Source organism: Melospiza melodia, chromosome 1 (genome assembly GCF_035770615.1).
Source record: "Melospiza melodia melodia isolate bMelMel2 chromosome 1, bMelMel2.pri, whole genome shotgun sequence".
In the NCBI taxonomy this organism is placed as follows: Eukaryota; Metazoa; Chordata; class Aves; order Passeriformes; family Passerellidae; genus Melospiza; species Melospiza melodia.
This window is the reverse complement of record NC_086194.1, coordinates 59,914,394-59,938,299: the sequence shown is the minus strand read 5'-3', so window position 1 is coordinate 59,938,299 and position 23,906 is coordinate 59,914,394.

The following is a 23,906-nucleotide window of genomic DNA, read 5'->3' as shown; positions in this document are numbered from 1 at the left end:
CACTTTCCCTTCACTGAAAAATTACTGTTTACAACAAATAAGCAATTGACAATCAAAATTGATTGAAAGCATCTTAAACATGTCAAGTATTTCATTGTAGATGATCTGTGATCCAAATGCTTCTTCCACCTTCGAGAGGGACAGAAGAATTCTTCCATATCATGATGGTTTAAAATTGTATCAACCAATGTTTTCTGCTGAAAAGATATCATCTATTTTTTTCTATTTTTGGAAGAAAATATTCCTAGACATACAACAGGTGAGAACTAAGTAATTTTAAAGAAACAAATGAAATGAAAATATTCTGTAAATAGAATGAAATGAAAAGCTGTGTTTTAAATAGGAGCTAAATATTAAACAGAATTTTTGTACCAGGCATTTGAATTACTGCACCAGCTCTTTTGCCCATCAAGAGAGGCATTTAGCATTTCAGTCTTTTCCAAGGTGTTCATGATCTGCTATGCTGATCTCTGTGTGTGCCTAGGTGTGTGTGGAGGGGGGGGCATATGAAGGGGAGTGTGTATGTTTGCTTTACAATTGTTGTGGCAGATTCATGCCTCAGCTCCACATTTTGTTTTAAAAAGGTCACACCGAGTGGATATGAAGTTTACTATCAACAAGAGATCGATTCCCAAATCATCCATTTGACTCTCCCTTATAAATCATGTGCTTTGTTGCATATTTTATCAAATATACTTTCAAGCCAGATGGAGGAAGGAGGATGTGGGAATCCCTCCACCATCTTGCAACTTTTATGTAAGTAGGTTTTCAAGAAAATCATCATTTCTCTTTTAAATATGTCTGGAACAGGCATGATGGTAGTGTCAACCTGTTGGAGTTTTTGTTGCTGGAAGAAGTTGTACAAAAGGATTGGTTTTTACATTGACCAGTTACTGAATCAAGCGCAGGAATACATTGGAAATTTAGCTGGGGGTTCCTTTTCCCAGCAGACTACTTCTAGAACGAGCTTGTACACTGAAGCTGACTCTTTTGCTCTCTTTTTGTTTCTTTCCTATTTTCTTGGCTTCTTTGCCACTATCTAGACAATTTTGGAACTTTGTTCCCAACTAAAATGGTTTCAATAGTCTGATTGTGATCATACATTTTTACAAGGAATTTTTAAAATCTTTCCTCGAGTCCAGAAAGTCAAGGACTTAGATCTTTTTCTTCCCTTATCAATATTGCCATGAAATTGATAAATAAAGACCAACTCTTTATTTTTGTTTTTAACCCACGTAGATAATTCCCATCCATTAATCCATTTTGTGGACCAATAGCTGCCATTCTGATGGAAGCTGTCACTTCTTAACAATAGGCATTCTGTGACTATGTTGACAGCACTTTGGGTGAAGATCCTAACTGGTCTTAGATATACATAGGGAGAAATTTGCTCAGCCAGTGTCAGTCTTAAGCATGCGTATCAGAAGATCTTTCTAGAGCTGGGAATTTTCCCATGAAAGGGATTCAGTTAGGGAAGAGACACTTGTGCCAGAGTTTTACATTCTTCTTGAACACTGCTTAAGGAACTTAGATGCCATGTCCATTTGGATCTCTGTCTGCACAGAACTTTGTCATGCCAGTGCTTTGAAATGCATCTTGAAGAGAATTCACTAGCACAGAATGAAAGAGAGTGGAAGGGGTTGGTGGGGCTAACCAGGCCCAACCCCCCTGCCTAAACCAGGATACCTAGAGCCTCTTGCCCAGGATTCTATCTGGGTGTACTTTTAATGTCTTCAAAGATCCAGGCTCCACAATCTTTCTGGGCAGTCTGTGCCGTGGTTCAGTCACCCTGACAGTAAAGAAACATTTACTGATGTTCAAAGGCAATCTCCTGTATTTCAGTGTGTGCCCACTGCCTCTTGTCTTTTCCCTCAGCATCACTGAAAAGACACTGATTCCCTCCCCTTTGCACTATTGCTTCCATATGTATGTGTGATGCCATGTAGAGGTATGTCAAAAACCTCCCTGAAGCCCAGGCAGAAAATATTCCCTTCATCTACCAGTCAAGTTGATTCATCAGAGGAGTTTAAAGTGATGTTCAGCATGAAATTCCCCTGAAAAATCATGCTAACTACATTATTTGGTCATCTGTCATGTGCCTGGCAAGGATTTCCAGGAAGAGCTGCTTCATCAACTTCCTGGGGATAAAAAAGAGGCTGGCTGGTTTGTACTATGGCGAGTCCTCTTAATTGCCTTTTTTGAAGATGGGTGTCATTTGCTAACATCCACTCTTTAGCCTCTCTTGTCGTCTACATCTTAGCAAAACGCTTTTCCACTATGTCTGGCTAGGAAAAACTGTGCCAGCACAGAAAACATCTCCCATCGTGTTCTAGAAGTTGCACGGATGTCTGCCAAGTGTTTGGCAGGAAGAAAAGAAAAGTTGTCCAAAACAGCTTCCAATCGAATGTTCCTGTGATTGGAAAAGTCAGGAGAGTGCAAAGTACTGTTTTCTATCAGTTGGCAAGGTGCGCACACAATCCCAGTGTTGTACAGCTTGCTTCTTCACCTTCCCGAAGCTGCCGCTCTCGCCTGCTGCCGGAGCCCAAGAAGCGGCTTCTTCGCGCAAAGACGATTGTGCCGCTCACAGTGCTCTCCTTAGCGCGGCTTCTGCCGAAAGACGACCGGCAGCGGCTCTTACCTCCGGAGAGCATCCTACCTTCGTCTTTAGCTCCTCTTCTCATCTACACCTCGGCAAAAAGCTTTTCCACTATGTCTGGCTAGGAAAAACTGTGCCAGCACAGAAAACATCTCCCATCGTGTTCTAGACGTTGCACGGATGTCTGCCAAGTGTTTGGCAGGAAGAAAAGAAAAGTTGTCCAAAACAGCTTCCAATCGAATGTTCCTGTGATTGGAAAAGTCAGGAGAGTGCAAAGGTACTGTTTTCTATCAGTTGGCAAGGTGCGCACACAATCCCAGTGTTGTACAGCTTGCTTCTTCACCTTCCCGAAGCTGCCGCTCTCGCCGGCTGCCGGAGCCCAAGAAGCGGCTTCTTCGCGCAAAGACGATTGTGCCTCTCACAGGGCTCTCCTTAGCGCGGCTTCTGCCGAAAGACGCCCGGCAGCGGCTCTTACCTCCGGAGAGCATCCTACCTTCGTCTTTAGCTCCTCTTCTCATCTACACCTCGGCAAAAAGCTTTTCCACTATGTCTGGCTAGGAAAAACTGTGCCAGTACAGAAAACATCTCCCATCGTGTTCTAGATGTAGCACGGATGTCTGCCAAGTGTTTGGCAGGAAGAAAAGAAAAGTTGTCCAAAACAGCTTCCAATCGAATGTTCCTGTGATTGGAAAAGTCAGGAGAGTGCAAAGGTACTGTTTTCTATCAGTTGGCAAGGTGCGCACACAATCCCAGTGTTGTACAGCTTGCTTCTTCACCTTCCCGAAGCTGCCGCTCTCGCCGGCTGCCGGAGCCCAAGAAGCGGCTTCTTCGCGCAAAGACGATTGTGCCGCTCACAGTGCTCTCCTTAGCGCGGCTTCTGCCGAAAGACGCCCGGCAGCGGCTCTTACCTCCGGAGAGCATCCTACCTTCGTCTTTAGCTCCTCTTCTCATCTACACCTCGGCAAAAAGCTTTTCCACTATGTCTGGCTAGGAAAAACTGTGCCAGCACAGAAAACATCTCCCATCGTGTTCTAGAAGTTGCACGGATGTCTGCCAAGTGTTTGGCAGGAAGAAAAGAAAAGTTGTCCAAAACAGCTTCCAATCGAATGTTCCTGTGATTGGAAAAGTCAGGAGAGTGCAAAGGTACTGTTTTCTATCAGTTGGCAAGGTGCGCACACAATCCCAGTGTTGTACAGCTTGCTTCTTCACCTTCCCGAAGCTGCCGCTCTCGCCGGCTGCCGGAGCCCAAGAAGCGGCTTCTTCGCGCAAAGACGATTGTGCCGCTCACAGGGCTCTGCTTAGCGCGGCTTCTGCCGAAAGACACCCGGCAGCGGCTCTTACCTCCGGAGAGCATCCTACCTTCGTCTTTCGCGTCTTTTGTAGTCTACATCTTAGCAAAACGCTTTTCCACTATGTCTGGCTAGGAAAAACTGTGCCAGCACAGAAAACATCTCCCATCGTGTTCTAGAAGTTGCACGGATGTCTGCCAAGTGTTTGGCAGGAAGAAAAGAAAAGTTGTCCAAAACAGCTTCCAATCGAATGTTCCTGTGATTGGAAAAGTCAGGAGAGTGCAAAGGTACTGTTTTCTATCAGTTGGCAAGGTGCGCACACAATCCCAGTGTTGTACAGCTTGCTTCTTCACCTTCCCGAAGCTGCCGCTCTCGCCGGCTGCCGGAGCCGAAGAAGCGGCTTCTTCGCGCAAAGACGATTGTGCCGCTCACAGGGCTCTCCTTAGCGCGGCTTCTGCCGAAAGACGCCCGGCAGCGGCTCTTACCTCCGGAGAGCATCCTACCTTCGTCTTTCGCGTCTTTTGTAGTCTACATCTTAGCAAAACGCTTTTCCACTATGTCTGGCTAGGAAAAACTGTGCCAGCACAGAAAACATCTCCCATCGTGTTCTAGAAGTTGCACGGATGTCTGCCAAGTGTTTGGCAGGAAGAAAAGAAAAGTTGTCCAAAACAGCTTCCAATCGAATGTTCCTGTGATTGGAAAAGTCAGGAGAGTGCAAAGGTACTGTTTTCTATCAGTTGGCAAGGTGCGCACACAATCCCAGTGTTGTACAGCTTGCTTCTTCACCTTCCCGAAGCTGCCGCTCTCGCCGGCTGCCGGAGCCCAAGAAGCGGCTTCTTCGCGCAAAGACGGTTGTGCCGCTCACAGGGCTCTCCTTAGCGCGGCTTCTGCCGAAAGACGCCCGGCAGCGGCTCTTACCTCCGGAGAGCATCCTACCTTCGTCTTTCGCGTCTTTTGTAGTCTACATCTTAGCAAAACGCTTTTCCACTATGTCTGGCTAGGAAAAACTGTGCCAGCACAGAAAACATCTCCCATCGTGTTCTAGAAGTTGCACGGATGTCTGCCAAGTGTTTGGCAGGAAGAAAAGAAAAGTTGTCCAAAACGCTTCCAAACAAATGTTCCTGTGATTGGAAAAGTCAGGAGAGTGCAAAGGTACTGTTTTCTATCAGTTGGCAAGGTGCGCACACAATCCCAGTGTTGTACAGCTTGCTTCTTCACCTTCCCGAAGCTGCCGCTCTCGCCGGATGCCGGAGCCCAAGAAGCGGCTTCTTCGCGCAAAGACGATTGTGCCGCTCACAGTGCTCTCCTTAGCGCGGCTTCTGCCGAAAGACGCCCGGCAGCGGCTCTTACCTCCTGAGAGTGGCAGCTTCGGGAAGGTGAAGAAGCAAGCTGTACAACACTGGGATTGTGTGCGCACCTTGCCAACTGATAGAAAACAGTACCTTTGCACTCCTGACTTTTCCAATCACATGAACATTCGATTGGAAGCTGTTTTGGACAACTTTTCTTTTCTTCCTCCCAAACACTTGGCAGACATCCGTGCAACTTCTAGAAAACGATGGGAGATGTTTTCTGTGCTGGCACGGTTTTTCCTAGCCAGACATAGTGGAAAAGCGTTTTGCTAAGATGTAGACTAGAAAAGACGCGAAAGACGAAGGTAGGATGCTCTCCGGAGGTAAGAGCCGCTGCCGGGCGTCTTTCGGCAGAAGCCGCGCTAAGGAGAGCCCTGTGAGCGGCACAATCGTCTTTGCGCGAAGAAGCCGCTTCTTCGGCTCCGGCAGCCGGCGAGAGCGGCAGCTTCGGGAAGGTGAAGAAGCAAGCTGTACAACACTGGGATTGTGTGCGCACCTTGCCAACTGATAGAAAACAGTACCTTTGCACTCTCCTGACTTTTCCAATCACAGGAACATTCGATTGGAAGCTGTTTTGGACAACTTTTCTTTTCTTCCTGCCAAACACTTGGCAGACATCCGTGCAACTTCTAGAACACGATGGGAGATGTTTTCTGTGCTGGCACAGTTTTTCCTAGCCAGACATAGTGGAAAAGCTTTTTGCCGAGGTGTAGATGAGAAGAGGAGCTAAAGACGAAGGTAGGATGCTCTCCGGAGGTAAGAGCCGCTGCCGGGCGTCTTTCGGCAGAAGCCGCGCTAAGGAGAGCCCTGTGAGCGGCACAATCGTCTTTGCGCGAAGAAGCCGCTTCTTCGGCTCCGGCAGCCGGCGAGAGCGGCAGCTTCGGGAAGGTGAAGAAGCAAGCTGTACAACACTGGGATTGTGTGCGCACCTTGCCAACTGATAGAAAACAGTACCTTTGCACTCTCCTGACTTTTCCAATCACAGGAACATTCGATTGGAAGCTGTTTTGGACAACTTTTCTTTTCTTCCTGCCAAACACTTGGCAGACATCCGTGCTACATCTAGAACACGATGGGAGATGTTTTCTGTGCTGGCACAGTTTTTCCTAGCCAGACATAGTGGAAAAGCGTTTTGCTAAGATGTAGACGACAAGAGAGGCTAAAGAGTGGATGTTAGCAAATGACACCCATCTTCAAAAAAGGCAATTAAGAGGACTCGCCATAGTACAAACCAGCCAGCCTCTTTTTTATCCCCAGGAAGTTGATGAAGCAGCTCTTCCTGGAAATCCTTGCCAGGCACATGACAGATGACCAAATAATGTAGTTAGCATGATTTTTCAGGGGAATTTCATGCTGAACATCACTTTAAACTCCTCTGATGAATCAACTTGACTGGTAGATGAAGGGAATATTATCTGCCTGGGCTTCAGGGAGGTTTTTGACATACCTCTACATGGCATCACACATACATATGGAAGCAATAGTGCAAAGGGGAGGGAATCAGTGTCTTTTCAGTGATGCTGAGGGAAAAGACAAGAGGCAGTGGGCACACACTGAAATACAGGAGATTGCCTTTGAACATCAGTAAATGTTTCTTTACTGTCAGGGTGACTGAACCACGGCACAGACTGCCCAGAAAGATTGTGGAGCCTGGATCTTTGAAGACATTAAAAGTACACCCAGATAGAATCCTGGGCAAGAGGCTCTAGGTATCCTGGTTTAGGCAGGGGGGTTGGGCCTGGTTAGCCCCACCAACCCCTTCCACTCTCTTTCATTCTGTGCTAGTGAATTCTCTTCAAGATGCATTTCAAAGCGCTGGCATGACAAAGTTCTGTGCAGACAGAGATCCAAATGGACATGGCATCTAAGTTCCTTAAGCAGTGTTCAAGAAGAATGTAAAACTCTGGCACAAGTGTCTCTTCCCTAACTGAATCCCTTTCATGGGAAAATTCCCAGCTCTAGAAAGATCTTCTGATACGCATGCTTAAGACTGACACTGGCTGAGCAAATTTCTCCCTATGTATATCTAAGACCAGTTAGGATCTTCACCCAAAGTGCTGTCAACATAGTCACAGAATGCCTATTGTTAAGAAGTGACAGCTTCCATCAGAATGGCAGCTATTGGTCCACAAAATGGATTAATGGATGGGAATTATCTACGTGGGTTAAAAACAAAAATAAAGAGTTGGTCTTTATTTATCAATTTCATGGCAATATTGATAAGGGAAGAAAAAGATCTAAGTCCTTGACTTTCTGGACTCGAGGAAAGATTTTAAAAATTCCTTGTAAAAATGTATGATCACAATCAGACTATTGAAACCATTTTAGTTGGGAACAAAGTTCCAAAATTGTCTAGATAGTGGCAAAGAAGCCAAGAAAATAGGAAAGAAACAAAAAGAGAGCAAAAGAGTCAGCTTCAGTGTACAAGCTCGTTCTAGAAGTAGTCTGCTGGGAAAAGGAACCCCCAGCTAAATTTCCAATGTATTCCTGCGCTTGATTCAGTAACTGGTCAATGTAAAAACCAATCCTTTTGTACAACTTCTTCCAGCAACAAAAACTCCAACAGGTTGACACTACCATCATGCCTGTTCCAGACATATTTAAAAGAGAAATGATGATTTTCTTGAAAACCTACTTACATAAAAGTTGCAAGATGGTGGAGGGATTCCCACATCCTCCTTCCTCCATCTGGCTTGAAAGTATATTTGATAAAATATGCAACAAAGCACATGATTTATAAGGGAGAGTCAAATGGATGATTTGGGAATCGATCTCTTGTTGATAGTAAATTTCATATCCACTCGGTGTGACCTTTTTAAAACAAAATGTGGAGCTGAGGCATGAATCTGCCACAACAATTGTAAAGCAAACATACACACTCCCCTTCATATGCCCCCCCCTCCACACACACCTAGGCACACACAGAGATCAGCATAGCAGATCATGAACACCTTGGAAAAGACTGAAATGCTAAATGCCTCTCTTGATGGGCAAAAGAGCTGGTGCAGTAATTCAAATGCCTGGTACAAAAATTCTGTTTAATATTTAGCTCCTATTTAAAACACAGCTTTTCATTTCATTCTATTTACAGAATATTTTCATTTCATTTGTTTCTTTAAAATTACTTAGTTCTCACCTGTTGTATGTCTAGGAATATTTTCTTCCAAAAATAGAAAAAAATAGATGATATCTTTTCAGCAGAAAACATTGGTTGATACAATTTTAAACCATCATGATATGGAAGAATTCTTCTGTCCCTCTCGAAGGTGGAAGAAGCATTTGGATCACAGATCATCTACAATGAAATACTTGACATGTTTAAGATGCTTTCAATCAATTTTGATCGTCAATTGCTTATTTGTTGTAAACAGTAATTTTTCAGTGAAGGGAAAGCGTGTGTGGTATATCTACATGATATGTTCAAAGGCAGTTCCTACTAATGGCCAGGCTGAATTCCAGTAAATAATGTCCCGAATGATATTTTGCCGCCTTCTTTGGCACTTCATGAAATCTTACCCCGATGAAGTGCTGAAACACAGAGATTTTCTCTTAGAGAGTGTCTCATGTTGTAACCTATCCCATGGATTTTATGCTGTAATTCTTATCTCTTTTAAAATTTACTATCTTCTGTACAGTTTTCATGAAACTTTCTGTTACAGTAGTGAATAGCACAGATAAATGTCATTTTGTACAACTTTGAATTTACCCCAAGAGCTGAGAGAAAACTTGATCCTATACTTCAATCCGAGTTTCTTCTATAGTCCAACTTTGTTTCTCTACCATCAAGCTTCTCCTTTGTTGCTGCTCCAAGCCCCGTCCAGGGTGACCTTGAATACTTTCAGGGATGGGACACCCACAACTTCTCTGGGCAACCTGTTCCAGTGTTCCAGCACTCCCACAGTAAAAAAGGCCTTCCTTTCATCTAATATGTGTAGGAAATCATAAATCTAGGCATAGAAGCTTGGAGTGCAAATTTGAAATTCTTTGGATTTGAAGCACATTTTATATGAATACTGACTTACAGATGACTAAAAGATGTTGATGGGCATTTGAGCTGACAAGTTTTGAAAAAGTGCACGGAAATTAAAATTGAAACCACTAAAATTAAAAACTCCTTGCCATTTTCTTTTTCCTCTCCTATTCAAAATTGCATATGTCAGATATCAGTGCTTCATGCAAACCTCTCAGATGCTCTCAGAGAAAAAGCTTTTCTTTCAGACTAAGTTGCGGTTGACGTAGAACACTAGCAGGAGTGAAAGATTTTCTGGGCATCGGGGCAGCCCGTTCTCCTTGGATTTGTGTGCAGAATGCATTTTATCCAAACTGGAAAATAGATCCCAGCTCTGTTCTATTCATCATCCTTACTTCATCAGGCCAGAAGATTCTGTGAAAAGTAGCCTGTGGACCTTGAAGACAGCGCATGTGAACCAGATGAGAGGTGATAGAGAAGTTGAGGGAGAGAAGAAAGAGCAAGAGGCTGAAACCAGAAAGTATTTCTCCACGTGATCATGGAAGATTGCAGGAGCCACTTGGTACTATCAAACCAGCCCAACTTGGCACTGGTGCCGCCATGGGTCTGGTCACCATCCTGCCTATCGTAGCTTTTCACGAGCCAGCCGGTCACTCCCAGCCATAGGCCCCCAGACAAAAACCTCGGCCCGTTTCCCTGGAAAACAAAAGTAAGCTGCCCTGCTTCTGGATGGCAGATTGTAGGACGCACTTGTTACTATCAAACCCGCCCGACTTGGCACTGGTGCCACCACTGGTCTGGGAACCATCCTGCGTATCGTGGATTCTAAAGAGCCAGCCGGCCACTCCCACCACAGGCACCCAAACACAAACAACGGCGCTTTTCCCTGGAAAACAAAACTCGCCTGCCAACTTTTTGATGGCAGATTGCAGGAGCCACTTGGTACTATCAAACCAGCCCAACTTGGCACTGCTGCCACCATGGGTCTGGTCACCATCCTGCCTATCGTAGCTTTTCAGGAGCCAGCCGGTCACTCCCAGCCATAGGCCCCCAGACAAAAACCTCGGCCCGTTTCCCTGGCAAACAAAAGTAAGCTGCCCCGCTTCTGGATGGCAGATTGCAGGATCCACTTGGTACTATCAAACCAGCCCGACTTGGCACTGGTGCCACGACAAGTCTGGGAACCATCCTGCGTATCGTGGATTCTAAGGAGCCAGCCGGCCACTCCCAGCCACAGGCCCCCAAACACAAACAACGGCGCTTTTCCCTGGAAAACAAAACTCGCCTACCAACGTTTTGATGGCAGATTGCAGGAGCCACTTGGTACTATCAAATCAGCCCAACTTGGCACTGGTGCCACCATGGGTCTGGTCACCATCCTTCCTATCGTAACTTTTCAGGAGCCAGCCGGTCACTCCCAGCCATAGGCCCCCAGACACAAAGCTCGGCCCGTTTCCCTGGCAAAGAAAATTAAGCTGCCCCGCTTCTGGATGGCAGATTGCAGGAGCCACTTGGTACTATCAAACCAGCCCGACTTGGCACTGGTGCCACCTCTGGTCTGGGAACCATCCTGCGTATCGTGGATTCTAAGGAGCCAGTCGGCCACTCCCAGCCACAGGCGCCCAAACACAAACAACGGCCCGTTTCCGTGGCAAACAAAAGTAAGCTGCCCCGCTTCTGGATGGCAGATTGCAGGAGCCACTTGGTACTATCAAACCAGCCCGACTTGGCACTGGTGCCACCTCTGGTCTGGGAACCATCCTGCGTATCGTGGTTTCTAAGGAGCCAGCCGGCCACTCCCAACCACAGGCCCCCAAACACAAACAACGGCGCTTTTCCCTGGAAAACAAAACTCGCCTGCCAACTTCTTGATGGCAGATTGCAGGAGCCACTTGGTACTATCAAACCAGCCCAACTTGGCACTGGTGCCACCATGGGTCTGGTCACCATCCTGCCTATCGTAGCTTTCAGGAGCCAGCCGGTTACTGCCTGCCATAGGCCCCGAGACACAAACCTCGGCCCGTTTCCCTGGCAAACAAAAGTAAGCTGCCCCGCTTCTGGATGGCAGATTGCAGGAGCCACTTGGTACTATCAAACCAGCCCGACTTGGCACTGGTGCCACCTCTGGTCTGGGAACCATGCTGCTTATCGTGGATTTTATGGAGCCAGCCGGTCAGTCCCAGCCATAGGCCCCCAAACACAAACAACGATCCGTTTCCCTGGCAAACAAAAGTAAGCTGCCCCGCTTCTGGATGGCAGATTGCAGGAACCACTTGGTAGTATCAAACCAGCCCAACTTGGCACTGGTGGCACCTCTTGTCTGGGAACCATGCTGCGTATCGTGGTTTCTAAGGAGCCAGCCGGCCACTCCCAACCATAGACCCCCAGACACAAACCTCGGCCCGTTTCCCTGGAAAACAAAAGTAAGCTACCCCGATTCTGGATGGCAGATTGCAGGAGCCACTTGGTACTATCAAATCAGCCCAACTTGGCACTGGTGCCACCATGGGTCTGGTAAACATCCTGCCTATCGTAGCTTTTCAGGAGCCAGCCGGCCACTCTCAGCCATATGCCCCCAAAAACAAACCACGGCCCTTTTCTCTGGCAAACAAAACTCAACTGCCCCTCTTCTGGATGGCAAATTTTAGGACGCACTTTGTACTACGAAAACCGCCCGACGTGGCACTGGTGCCACCTTGTGTCAGGGAACCATCCTGCATATCGAGCTTTTTAAGGAGCCAGCCGGCCACGCCCAGCCATAAACCCCCAAAAACAAACCACGGACCATTTCTCTTGGAAACAAAAATCCGCTGCCCCGCGTCTGTATGGCAGATTGCAGGAGCCACTTTGCACCATCAAACCAGCCCGACTTGGCACTGGTGCCACCTTGGGTCTGGGAACAATCCTGCATATCGTGGATTCTAAGGAGCCAGCCGGCCACTCCCAGCCACAGGCCCCCAAACACAAACAACGGCGCTTTTCCCTGGAAAACAAAATTCGCCTGCCAAATTTTGATGGCAGATTGCAGGAGCCACTTGGTACTATCAAATCATCCCAACTTGGCACTGGTGCCACCATGGATCTGGGAACCATGCTGCCTATTGTAGCATTTCAGGAGCCAGCCGGTCACTCCCAGCCATAGGCCCCCAGACACAAACCTCGGACCGTTTCCCTGGCAAACAAAATTAAGCTGCCCCGATTCTGGATGGCAGATTGCAGGAGCCACTTGGTGTAATCAAACCAGCCCGACTTGGCACTGGTGCCACCTTGGGTCTGGGAACCATCCTGCGTATCGTGGGTTCTAAGCAGCCACCCGGCCACTCTGAGCCACAGGCCCCCAAACAAAAAGCTACGGCGCTTTTCCCTGGAAAACAAAACTCGCCTGCCAACTTTTTGATGGCAGATTGCAGGAGCCACTTGGTACTATCAAACCAGCCCAACTTGGCACTGGTGCCACCTCTGGTCTGGGAACCATCCTGCCTATCGTAGCTTTTCAGGAGCCAGCCGGTCACTCCCAGCCATAGACCCCCAGACACAAACCTCGGCCCGTTTCCCTGGCAAACAAAAGTAAGCTGCCCCGCTTTTGGATGGCAGATTGCAGGAGCCACGTTGCACCATCAAACCAGCCCCACTTGGCACTGGTGCCACCTTGGGTCTGGGAACAAGTTGGGCTGGTTTGATAGTACCAAGTGGCCCCTGCAATCTGCCATCCAGAAGCGGGACAGCTTACTTTTGTTTCCCAGGGAAACGGGCCGAGGTATTTGTCTGGGGGCCTATGGCTGGGAGTGACCGGCTGACTACTGAAAAGCTACGATAGGCAGGATGGTTACCAGACTCATGGTGCCACCAGTGCCAAGTCGGGCTGGTTTGATAATACTAAATAGCTCCTGCAATCTGCCATCCAGACGCGGGGCAGCGGATTTTTGTTTGCTGGAGAAAAGTTCCGTGGTTTTTTTTTGGGGGTATATGACTGGACGTGGCCGGCTGGCTCCTTAAAAAGCTCTATACACAGGATTGTTCCCTGACCCAAGGTGGCATCAGTGCCAAGTCGGGCTGTTTTCGTAGTACCAAGTGCGTCCTGCAATTTGCCATCCAGAAGCGGGGCAGCCTACTTTTGTTTGCCAGGGAAACGTGCCCAGGTATTTGTCTGGGGGCCTATGGCTGGGAGTGAGCGGCTGGCTCCTGAAAAGCTACGATAGGCAGGATGGTGACCAGACCCATGGTGGCACCAGTGCCAAGTTGGGCTGGTTTGATAGTACCAAGTGGCTCCTGCAATCTGCCATCAAGAAGTTGGCAGGCGAGTTTTGTTTTCCAGGGAAAAGCGCCGTTGTTTTTGTTTAGAGGCCTGTGGCTGGGAGTGGCCGCCTGTCCTCGTAGAATCTACGTTACGCAGCATGGTTCCCAGAGCCAAGGTGGCACCAGGGCCAAGTCGGGCTGGTTTGTAAGTACCAAGTGCATCCAGCAATCTGCCATCCAAAAGCGGGGCAGCTTACTTTTGTTTGCCAGGGAAACGGGCCGAGGTTTGTGTCCGGGGGCCTATGGCAGGGAGTGACCGGCTGGCTCCTGAAAAGCTACGATAGGCAGGATGTTTACCAGACCCATGGTGGCACCAGTGCCAAGTTGGGCTGATTTGATAGTACCAAGTGGCTCCTGCAATCTGCCATCCAGAATCGGGGTAACTTACTTTTGTTTTCCAGGGAAACGGGCCGAGGTTTGTGTCTGGGGGTCTATGGCTGGGAGTGACCGGCTGGCTCCTGAAAAGCTACGATAGGCAGGATGGTTCCCAGACCAGAGGTGGCACCAGTGCCAAGTTGGGCTGGTTTGATAGTACCAAGTGGCTCCTGCAATCTGCCATCAAAAAGTTGGCAGGCGAGTTTTGTTTTCCAGGGAAAAGCGCCGTTGTTTGTGTTTGGGGGCCTGTGGCTCAGAGTGGCCGGGTGGCTGCTTAGAATCCACGTTACGCAGGATGGTTCCCAGACCCAAGGTGGCACCAGTGCCAAGTCGGGCTGGTTTGACACAACCAAGTGGCTCCTGCAATCTGCCATCCAGAATCGGGGCAGCTTAATTTTGTTTGCCAGGGAAACGGTCCGAGGTTTGTGTCTGGGGGCCTATGGCTGGGAGTGACCGGCTGGCTCCTGAAATGCTACAATAGGCAGGATGGTTCCCAGACCCATAGTGGCACCAGTGCCACGTTGGGATGATTTGATAGTACCAAGTGGCTCCTGCAATCTGCCATCAAAATGCTGGCAGGCGAATTTTGTTTTCCAGGGAAAAGCGCCGTTGTTTTTGTTTGGGGGCCTGTGGCAGGGAGTGGCCGGCTGGCTCCTTAGAATCCACGATATGCAGGATTGTTCCCAGACCCAAGGTGGCACCAGCTCCAAGTCGGGCTAGTTTGATGGTGCAAAGTGGCTCCTGCAATCTGCCATCCAGACGCGGGGCAGCGGATTTTTGTTTCCAAGAGATATGGTCCGTGGTTTGTTTTTGGGGGTGTATGGCTGGGCGTGGCCGGCTGGCTCCTTAAAAAGCTCGATATGCAGGATGGTTCCCTGACACAAGGTGGCACCAGTGCCACGTCGGGCGGTTTTCGTAGTACAAAGTGCGTCCTAAAATTTGCCATCCAGAAGAGGGGCAGTTGAGTTTTGTTTGCCAGAGAAAAGGGCCGTGGTTTGTTTTTGGGGCATATGGCTGAGAGTGGCCGGCTGGCCCCTGAAAATCCACGATAGGCAGGATGGTTCCCAGACCAGAGGTGTCACCAGTGCCAAGTCGGGCTGGTTTGATAGTACTAAGTAGCTCCTGCAATCTGCCATGCAGAAGCGGGGCAGCTTACTTTTGTTTGCCAGGGAAACGGGCCGAGGTTTGTGTCTGGGGGCCTATGGCTGGGAGTGACCGGCTGGCTCCTGAAAAGCTACGATAGGCAGGATGGTGACCAGACCCATGGTGGCACCAGTGCCAAGTTGGGCTGGTTTGATAGTACCAAGTGGCTCCTGCAATCTGCCATCAAAAAGTTGGCAGGCGAGTTTTGTTTTCCAGGGAAAAGCGCCGTTGTTTGTGTTTGGGTGCCTGTGGCTGGGAGTGGCCAGCTGGCTCCTTAGAACCCACGATACGCAGCATGGTTCCCAGACCTGAGTTGGCACCAGTGCCAAGTTGGGCTGGTTTGATGGTACCAAGTGGCTCCTGCAATCTGCCATCCAGAAGCAGGGCAGCTTACTTTTGTTTGCCAGGGAAACGGGCCGAAATATTTGTCTGGGGGCCTCTGGCTGGGGGTGGCTGGCTGGCTCCTGAAAAGCTACGATAGGCAGGATGGTGACCAGACCCATGGTGGCACCAGTGCCAAGTTGGGCTGGTTTGATAATACCAAGTGGCTCCTGCAATCTGCCATCAAAAGTTTGGCAGGCGAGTTTTGTTTTCCAGGGAAAAGCACCGTTGTGTGTGTTTTGGGGCCTGTGGCTGGGAGTGGCCAGCTGGCTCCTTAGAATCCACGATACGCAGGATGGTTCCCAGACCCAAGGTGGCATCAGTGCCAAGTCGGGCTGGTTTGTTAGTACCAAGTGGTTCCTGCAATCTGCCATCCAGAAGCGGGGCAGCTGAATTTTGTTTGCCAGAGAAAAAGGCTGTTTTTTGTGTTTCGGGGCCTGTGGCTGGCAGTGGCCGGCTGGCTCCTGAAAATCCATGATACGCAGCATGGTTCCCAGACCCAAGGTGGCATCAGTGCCAAGTAGGGCTGGTTTCATAGTACCCAGTGGCTCCTGCAATCTCCCATCCAGAAGCGGGGCAGCTGAGTTTTGTTTGCCTGTGAAACGGGCCGTTGTTTTTAATTGGGGTCTGTGGCCGAGAGTGTTCGGCTGGCTCCTGATAACCCACAATACGCAGGATGGTTCCCAGACCCAAGGTGGCACCAGTGCCAAGTCGGGCTGGTTTGATAGTACCAAGTGGCTCCTGCAATCTGCCATCCAGAAGCGGTGCAGTTGAGTTTTGTTTGCCAGAGAAAAGGGCCGTGGGTTGTGTTTGGGGGCATATGGCTGGGAGTGGCCGGCTGTCTCATTAAAAAGATCGATACGCAGGATGGTTCCCAGACCCAAGAGGGCACCAGTGCCAAGTCGGGCTGTTTTTATAGTACCAAGTGCGTCCTGCAATTTGCCATCCAGAAGAGGGGCAGTTGAGTTTTGTTTGCCAGAGAATAGCGCCGTTGTTTGTGTTTGGGGGCTTGTGGCTCGTAGTGGCCGACTGGCGCCTTAGAATCTGTGTTACGCAGCATGGTTCCCAGACCCAAGGTGGCACCAGTGCCAAGTTGGGCTGGTTTGATAGTACCAAGTGGCTCATGCAATCTGCCATCCAGAAGCGGGGTAGCTTACTTTTGTTTGCCAGGGAAACGGGCCGAGGTTTGTGACTGGGGACCTATGGCTGGGAGTGACCGGCTGGCTCCTGGAAAGCTACGATAGGCAGGATGGTGACCAGACCCATGGTGGCACCAGTGCCAAGTTGGGCTGGTTTGATAGTACCAAGTGGCTCCTGCAATCTGCCATCAAAAAGTTGGCAGGCGAGTTTTGTTTTCCAGGGAAAAGCGACATTGTTTGTATTTGGGGGCCTGTGGCTGGGAGTGACCGGCTGGCTCCTTTGAACCCACGATACGCAGGATGGTTCCCAGACCCAAGGTGGCACCAGTGCCAAGTTTTGCTGGTTTGATAGTACCAAGTGCGTCCTGCAATCTGCCATCCAGAAGCGGGGCAGCTTAATTTTGTTTGCCAGGGAAACGGGCCGTGGGTTTTGTTTGGGGGCATATAGCTGAGAGTGGCCGGCTGGCTCCTGAAAATCCACGCTAGGCAGCATGGTTCCCAGATGCAATGTGGCACCAGTGCCAAGTCGGGCTGGTTTGATGGTGCAAAGTGGCTCCTGCAATCTGCCATCCAGAAGCGAGGCAGCTGATTTTTGTTTGCCAGAGGAAAATTCCGTGGATTGTTTTTGGGGGCATATTGCTGGGAGTGGCCGGCTGGCTCCTTAAAATGCTCGATACGCATGATGGTTCCCAGGCCCAAGGTGTCACCACTACCAAGTCGGCCTGCGGTTTTAGTATCAAGTTCATCCTGCAATTTGCCATCCAGAAGAGGGGCAGTTGAGTTTTGTTTGCGAGAGAAACGGGCCGAGGTTTCTGTTTGGGGACATATGGCTGAGAGTGGCCGGCTGGCCCCTGAATATCCACGATACAGAGCATGGTTCCCAGATCCAAGGTGGCACCAGTGCCAAGTCGGGCTGGTTTGATAGTACCAAGTGTCTCCTGCAATCTGCCATCCAGAAGCAGGGCAGCTTACTTTTGTTTGCCAGAGAAATAGGCCTAGGTTTTTGTTTGGGGGCCTGTGGCTAGGAGTGGCCGGCTGGCTCCTTAGAATCCACGATACGCAGGATGGTTCCCAGACCCAAGGTGGCACCAGTGCCAAGTCGGGCTGGTTTGATTACACCAAGTGCCTCCTGCAATCTCCCATCCAGAAGCGGGGCAGCTGAGTTTTGTTTGCCTATGAAACGGGCCGTTGTTTTTAATTGGGGTCTGTGGCCGAGAGTGTTCGGCTGGCTCCTGACAACCCACAATACGCAGGATGGTTCCCAGACCCAAGGTGGCACCAGTGCCAAGTCGGGCTGGTTTGATAGTACCAAGTGGCTCCTGCAATCTGCCATCCAGAAGCGGTGCAGTTGAGTTTTGTTTGCCAGAGAAAAGGGCCGTGGGTTGTGTTTGGGGGCATATGGCTGGGAGTGGCCGGCTGTCTCATTAAAAAGATCGATACGCAGGATGGTTCCCAGACCCAAGGGGGCACCAGTGCCAAGTCGGGCTGTTTTTATAGTACCAAGTGCGTCCTGCAATTTGCCATCCAGAAGAGGGGCAGTTGAGTTTTGTTTGCCAGAGAATAGCGCCGTTGTTTGTGTTTGGGGGCTTGTGGCTCGTAGTGGCCGACTGGCGCCTTAGAATCTGTGTTACGCAGCATGGTTCCCAGACCCAAGGTGGCACCAGTGCCAAGTTGGGCTGGTTTGATAGTACCAAGTGGCTCCTGCAATCTGCCATCCAGAAGCGGGGTAGCTTACTTTTGTTTGCCAGGGAAACGGGCCGAGGTTTGTGACTGGGGACCTATGGCTGGGAGTGTCCGGCTGGCTCCTGGAAAGCTACAATAGGCAGGATGGTTACCAGACCCATGGTGGCACCAGTGCCAAGTTGGGCTGGTTTGATAGTACCAAGTGGCTCCTGCAATCTGCCATCAAAAAGTTGGCAGGCGAGTTTTGTTTTCCAGGGAAAAGCGCCTTTGTTTGTATTTGGGGGCCTGTGGCTGGGAGTGACCGGCTGGCTCCTTTGAACCCACGATACGCAGGATGGTTCCCAGACCCAAGGTGGCACCAGTGCCAAGTTTTGCTGGTTTGATAGTACCAAGTGCGTCCTGCAATCTGCCATCCAGAAGCGGGGCAGCTTAATTTTGTTTGCCAGGGAAACGGGCCGTGGGTTTTGTTTGGGGGCATATAGCTGAGAGTGGCCGGCTGGCTCCTGAAAATCCACGCTAGGCAGCATGGTTCCCAGATGCAATGTGGCACCAGTGCCAAGTCGGGCTGGTTTGATGGTGCAAAGTGGCTCCTGCAATCTGCCATCCAGAAGCGAGGCAGCTGATTTTTGTTTGCCAGAGGAAAATTCCGTGGATTGTTTTTGGGGGCATATTGCTGGGAGTGGCCGGCTGGCTCCTTAAAATGCTCGATACGCATGATGGTTCCCAGGCCCAAGGTGTCACCACTACCAAGTCGGCCTGCGGTTTTAGTATCAAGTTCATCCTGCAATTTGCCATCCAGAAGAGGGGCAGTTGAGTTTTGTTTGCCAGAGAAACGGGCCGAGGTTTCTGTTTGGGGACATATGGCTGAGAGTGGCCGGCTGGCCCCTGAATATCCACGATACAGAGCATGGTTCCCAGATCCAAGGTGGCACCAGTGCCAAGTTGGGCTGGTTTGATAGTACCAAGTGTCTCCTGCAATCTGCCATCCAGAAGCAGGGCAGCTTACTTTTGTTTGCCAGAGAAATAGGCCTAGGTTTTTGTTTGGGGGCCTGTGGCTAGGAGTGGCCGGCTGGCTCCTTAGAATCCACGATACGCAGGATGGTTCCCAGACCCAAGGTGGCACCAGTGCCAAGTCGGGCTGGTTTGATAGTACCAAGTGGCTCCTGCAAACTCCATCAAAAAGTTGGCAGGCGTGTTTTGTTTTCCAGGGAACAGCGCCGTTGATTTTGTTTGGGGGCCTGTGGCTGGGAGTGGCCGGCTGGCTCCTTAGAATCCACGATACGCAGGATGGTTCCCAGACCCAAGGTGGCACCAGTGCCAAGTCGGGCTGGTTTGATTACACCAAGTGGCTCCTGCAATCTGCCATCCAGAAGTGAGGCAGCTAAGTTTTGTTTGCGAGAAAAAAGGGCCGTGGTTTTTGTTGGGGGCCTGTGGCTGGGAGTAGCCGGCTGGCTCCTTAAAATCCACGATAGGCAGGATGGTTCCCAGACCCAAGGTGGCACCAGTGCCAAGTCGGGCTGGTTTGATAGTACCAAGTGGCTCCTGCAATCTGCCATCCAGAAGCGGGGCAGCTGAGTTTTGTTTGCCAGAGAAAAAGGCTGTGGTTTGTGTTTGGGGGCCTGTGGCTGGCAGTGGCCGGCTGGCTCCTGAAAATCCACGATACGCAGCATGGTTCCCAGACCCAAGGTGGCACCAGTGCCAAGTGGGGCTCGTTTGACAGTGTCAAGTGCCTCCTGCAATCTCCCATCCAGAAGCGGGGCAGCTGAGTTTTTTTTGCCAGGGAAACGGACCTTTGTTTTTGATTGGGCTCTGTGGCCGAGAGTGGTTGGCTGTCTCCTGACAATCCACAATACGCAGGATGGTTCCCAGACCCAAGGTGGCACCAGTGCCAAGTCGGGCTGGTTTGATAGTACCAAGTGTCTCCTGCAATCTGCCATCCAGAAGCAGGGCAGCTGAGTTTTGTTTGCCAGAGAAAAGGGCCGTGGGTTGTGTTTGGGGGCATATGGCTGGGAGTGGCCACCTGGCTCCTTAAAATGCACGATACGCCGCATGGTAACCAGACGCAAGGTGGCACCAGTGCCAAGTCAGGCTGTTTTTGTAGTACCCAGTGGCTCCTGCAATTTGCCATCCAGAAGCGGGGCAGTTGAATTTTGTTTGCTAGAGAAAAGGGCTGTGGTTTGTGTTTGGGGGCCTATGGCTGAGAGTGGCCGGCTGGCCCCTGAAAATCAACGATAGGCAGGATGGTTCCCAGATCCAAGGTGGCACCAGTGCCAAGTAAGGCTGGTTGTATGGTTCAAAGTAACTCCTGCAATCTGCCATCCAGAAGCGGGACAGCTGAGTTTTTTTTGCCAGAGAAAAGGTCCATGGTTTCTTTTTGGGGCATACGGCTGGGAATTGCCGGCTGGCTCCTTAAAATGCTCGATACGCAGGATGGTTCCCAGAGCCAAGGTGGCACCACTGCCAAGTCGGGCTCTTTTTGTAGTACCAAGTGCGTCCTGCAATTTGCCATCCAGAAGAGGGGCAGTTGAGTTTTGTTTGCCAGAGAAAAGGGCCGTTGTTTGTGTTTGGGGGCCTGTGGCTGGGAGTGTTCGGCTGGTTCCTGAATATGTACGATACGCAGGATTGTTCCCAGATCCAAGGTGGCAGCAGTGCCATGTTGTGCTGGTGTGATAGTCCCAAGTGGCTCCTGCAATCTGCCATCCAGAAGTGGGGCAGTTGAGTTTTGTTTGCCAGAGAAAAGGTCCGTGGTTTGTTTTTGGGGGCATATGGCTGAGAGTGGCCGGCTGGCCCCTGAATATCCACGATACAGAGCATGGTTCCCAGATCCAAGGTGGCACCAGTGCCAAGTTGGGCTGGTTTGATAGTACCAAGTGTCTCCTGCAATCTGCCATCCAGAAGCAGGGCAGCTTACTTTTGTTTGCCAGAGAAATAGGCCTAGGTTTTTGTTTGGGGGCCTGTGGCTAGGAGTGGCCGGCTGGCTCCTTAGAATCCACGATACGCAGGATGGTTCCCAGACCCAAGGTGGCACCAGTGCCAAGTCGGGCTGGTTTGATAGTACCAAGTGGCTCCTGCAAACTCCATCAAAAAGTTGGCAGGCGTGTTTTGTTTTCCAGGGAACAGCGCCGTTGATTTTGTTTGGGGGCCTGTGGCTGGGAGTGGCCGGCTGGCTCCTTAGAATCCACGATACGCAGGATGGTTCCCAGACCCAAGGTGGCACCAGTGCCAAGTCGGGCTGGTTTGATTACACCAAGTGGCTCCTGCAATCTGCCATCCAGAAGTGAGGCAGCTAAGTTTTGTTTGCGAGAAAAAAGGGCCGTGGTTTTTGTTGGGGGCCTGTGGCTGGGAGTAGCCGGCTGGCTCCTTAAAATCCACGATAGGCAGGATGGTTCCCAGACCCAAGGTGGCACCAGTGCCAAGTCCGGCTGGTTTGATAGTACCAAGTGGCTCCTGCAATCTGCCATCCAGAAGCGGGGCAGCTGAGTTTTGTTTGCCAGAGAAAAAGGCTGTGGTTTGTGTTTGGGGGCCTGTGGCTGGCAGTGGCCGGCTGGCTCCTGAAAATCCACGATACGCAGCATGGTTCCCAGACCCAAGGTGGCACCAGTGCCAAGTGGGGCTCGTTTGACAGTGTCAAGTGCCTCCTGCAATCTCCCATCCAGAAGCGGGGCAGCTGAGTTTTTTTTGCCAGGGAAACGGACTTTTGTTTTTGATTGGGCTCTGTGGCCGAGAGTGGTTGGCTGTCTCCTGACAATCCACAATACGCAGGATGGTTCCCAGAGCCAAGGTGGCACCACTGCCAAGTCGGGCTCTTTTTGTAGTACCAAGTGCGTCCTGCAATTTGCCATCCAGAAGAGGGGCAGTTGAGTTTTGTTTGCCAGAGAAAAGGGCCGTGGGTTGTGTTTGGGGGCATATGGCTGGGAGTGGCCGGCTGTCTCATTAAAACGATCGATACGCAGGATGGTTCCCAGACCCAAGAGGGCACCAGTGCCAAGTCGGGCTGTTTTTATAGTACCAAGTGCGTCCTGCAATTTGCCATCCAGAAGAGGGGCAGTTGAGTTTTGTTTGCCAGAGAATAGCGCCGTTGTTTGTGTTTGGGGGCTTGTGGCTCGTAGTGGCCGACTGGCGCCTTAGAATCTGTGTTACGCAGCATGGTTCCCAGACCCAAGGTGGCACCAGTGCCAAGTTGGGCTGGTTTGATAGTACCAAGTGGCTCATGCAATCTGCCATCCAGAAGCGGGGTAGCTTACTTTTGTTTGCCAGGGAAACGGGCCGAGGTTTGTGACTGGGGACCTATGGCTGGGAGTGACCGGCTGGCTCCTGGAAAGCTACGATAGGCAGGATGGTGACCAGACCCATGGTGGCACCAGTGCCAAGTTGGGCTGGTTTGATAGTACCAAGTGGCTCCTGCAATCTGCCATCAAAAAGTTGGCAGGCGAGTTTTGTTTTCCAGGGAAAAGCGACATTGTTTGTATTTGGGGGCCTGTGGCTGGGAGTGACCGGCTGGCTCCTTTGAACCCACGATACGCAGGATGGTTCCCAGACCCAAGGTGGCACCAGTGCCAAGTTTTGCTGGTTTGATAGTACCAAGTGCGTCCTGCAATCTGCCATCCAGAAGCGGGGCAGCTTAATTTTGTTTGCCAGGGAAACGGGCCGTGGGTTTTGTTTGGGGGCATATAGCTGAGAGTGGCCGGCTGGCTCCTGAAAATCCACGCTAGGCAGCATGGTTCCCAGATGCAATGTGGCACCAGTGCCAAGTCGGGCTGGTTTGATGGTGCAAAGTGGCTCCTGCAATCTGCCATCCAGAAGCGAGGCAGCTGATTTTTGTTTGCCAGAGGAAAATTCCGTGGATTGTTTTTGGGGGCATATTGCTGGGAGTGGCCGGCTGGCTCCTTAAAATGCTCGATACGCATGATGGTTCCCAGGCCCAAGGTGTCACCACTACCAAGTCGGCCTGCGGTTTTAGTATCAAGTTCATCCTGCAATTTGCCATCCAGAAGAGGGGCAGTTGAGTTTTGTTTGCGAGAGAAACGGGCCGAGGTTTCTGTTTGGGGACATATGGCTGAGAGTGGCCGGCTGGCCCCTGAATATCCACGATACAGAGCATGGTTCCCAGATCCAAGGTGGCACCAGTGCCAAGTCGGGCTGGTTTGATAGTACCAAGTGTCTCCTGCAATCTGCCATCCAGAAGCAGGGCAGCTTACTTTTGTTTGCCAGAGAAATAGGCCTAGGTTTTTGTTTGGGGGCCTGTGGCTAGGAGTGGCCGGCTGGCTCCTTAGAATCCACGATACGCAGGATGGTTCCCAGACCCAAGGTGGCACCAGTGCCAAGTCGGGCTGGTTTGATTACACCAAGTGCCTCCTGCAATCTCCCATCCAGAAGCGGGGCAGCTGAGTTTTGTTTGCCTGTGAAACGGGCCGTTGTTTTTAATTGGGGTCTGTGGCCGAGAGTGTTCGGCTGGCTCCTGACAACCCACAATACGCAGGATGGTTCCCAGACCCAAGGTGGCACCAGTGCCAAGTTGGGCTGGTTTGATAGTACCAAGTGGCTCCTGCAATCTGCCATCCAGAAGCGGTGCAGTTGAGTTTTGTTTGCCAGAGAAAAGGGCCGTGGGTTGTGTTTGGGGGCATATGGCTGGGAGTGGCCGGCTGTCTCATTAAAAAGATCGATACGCAGGATGGTTCCCAG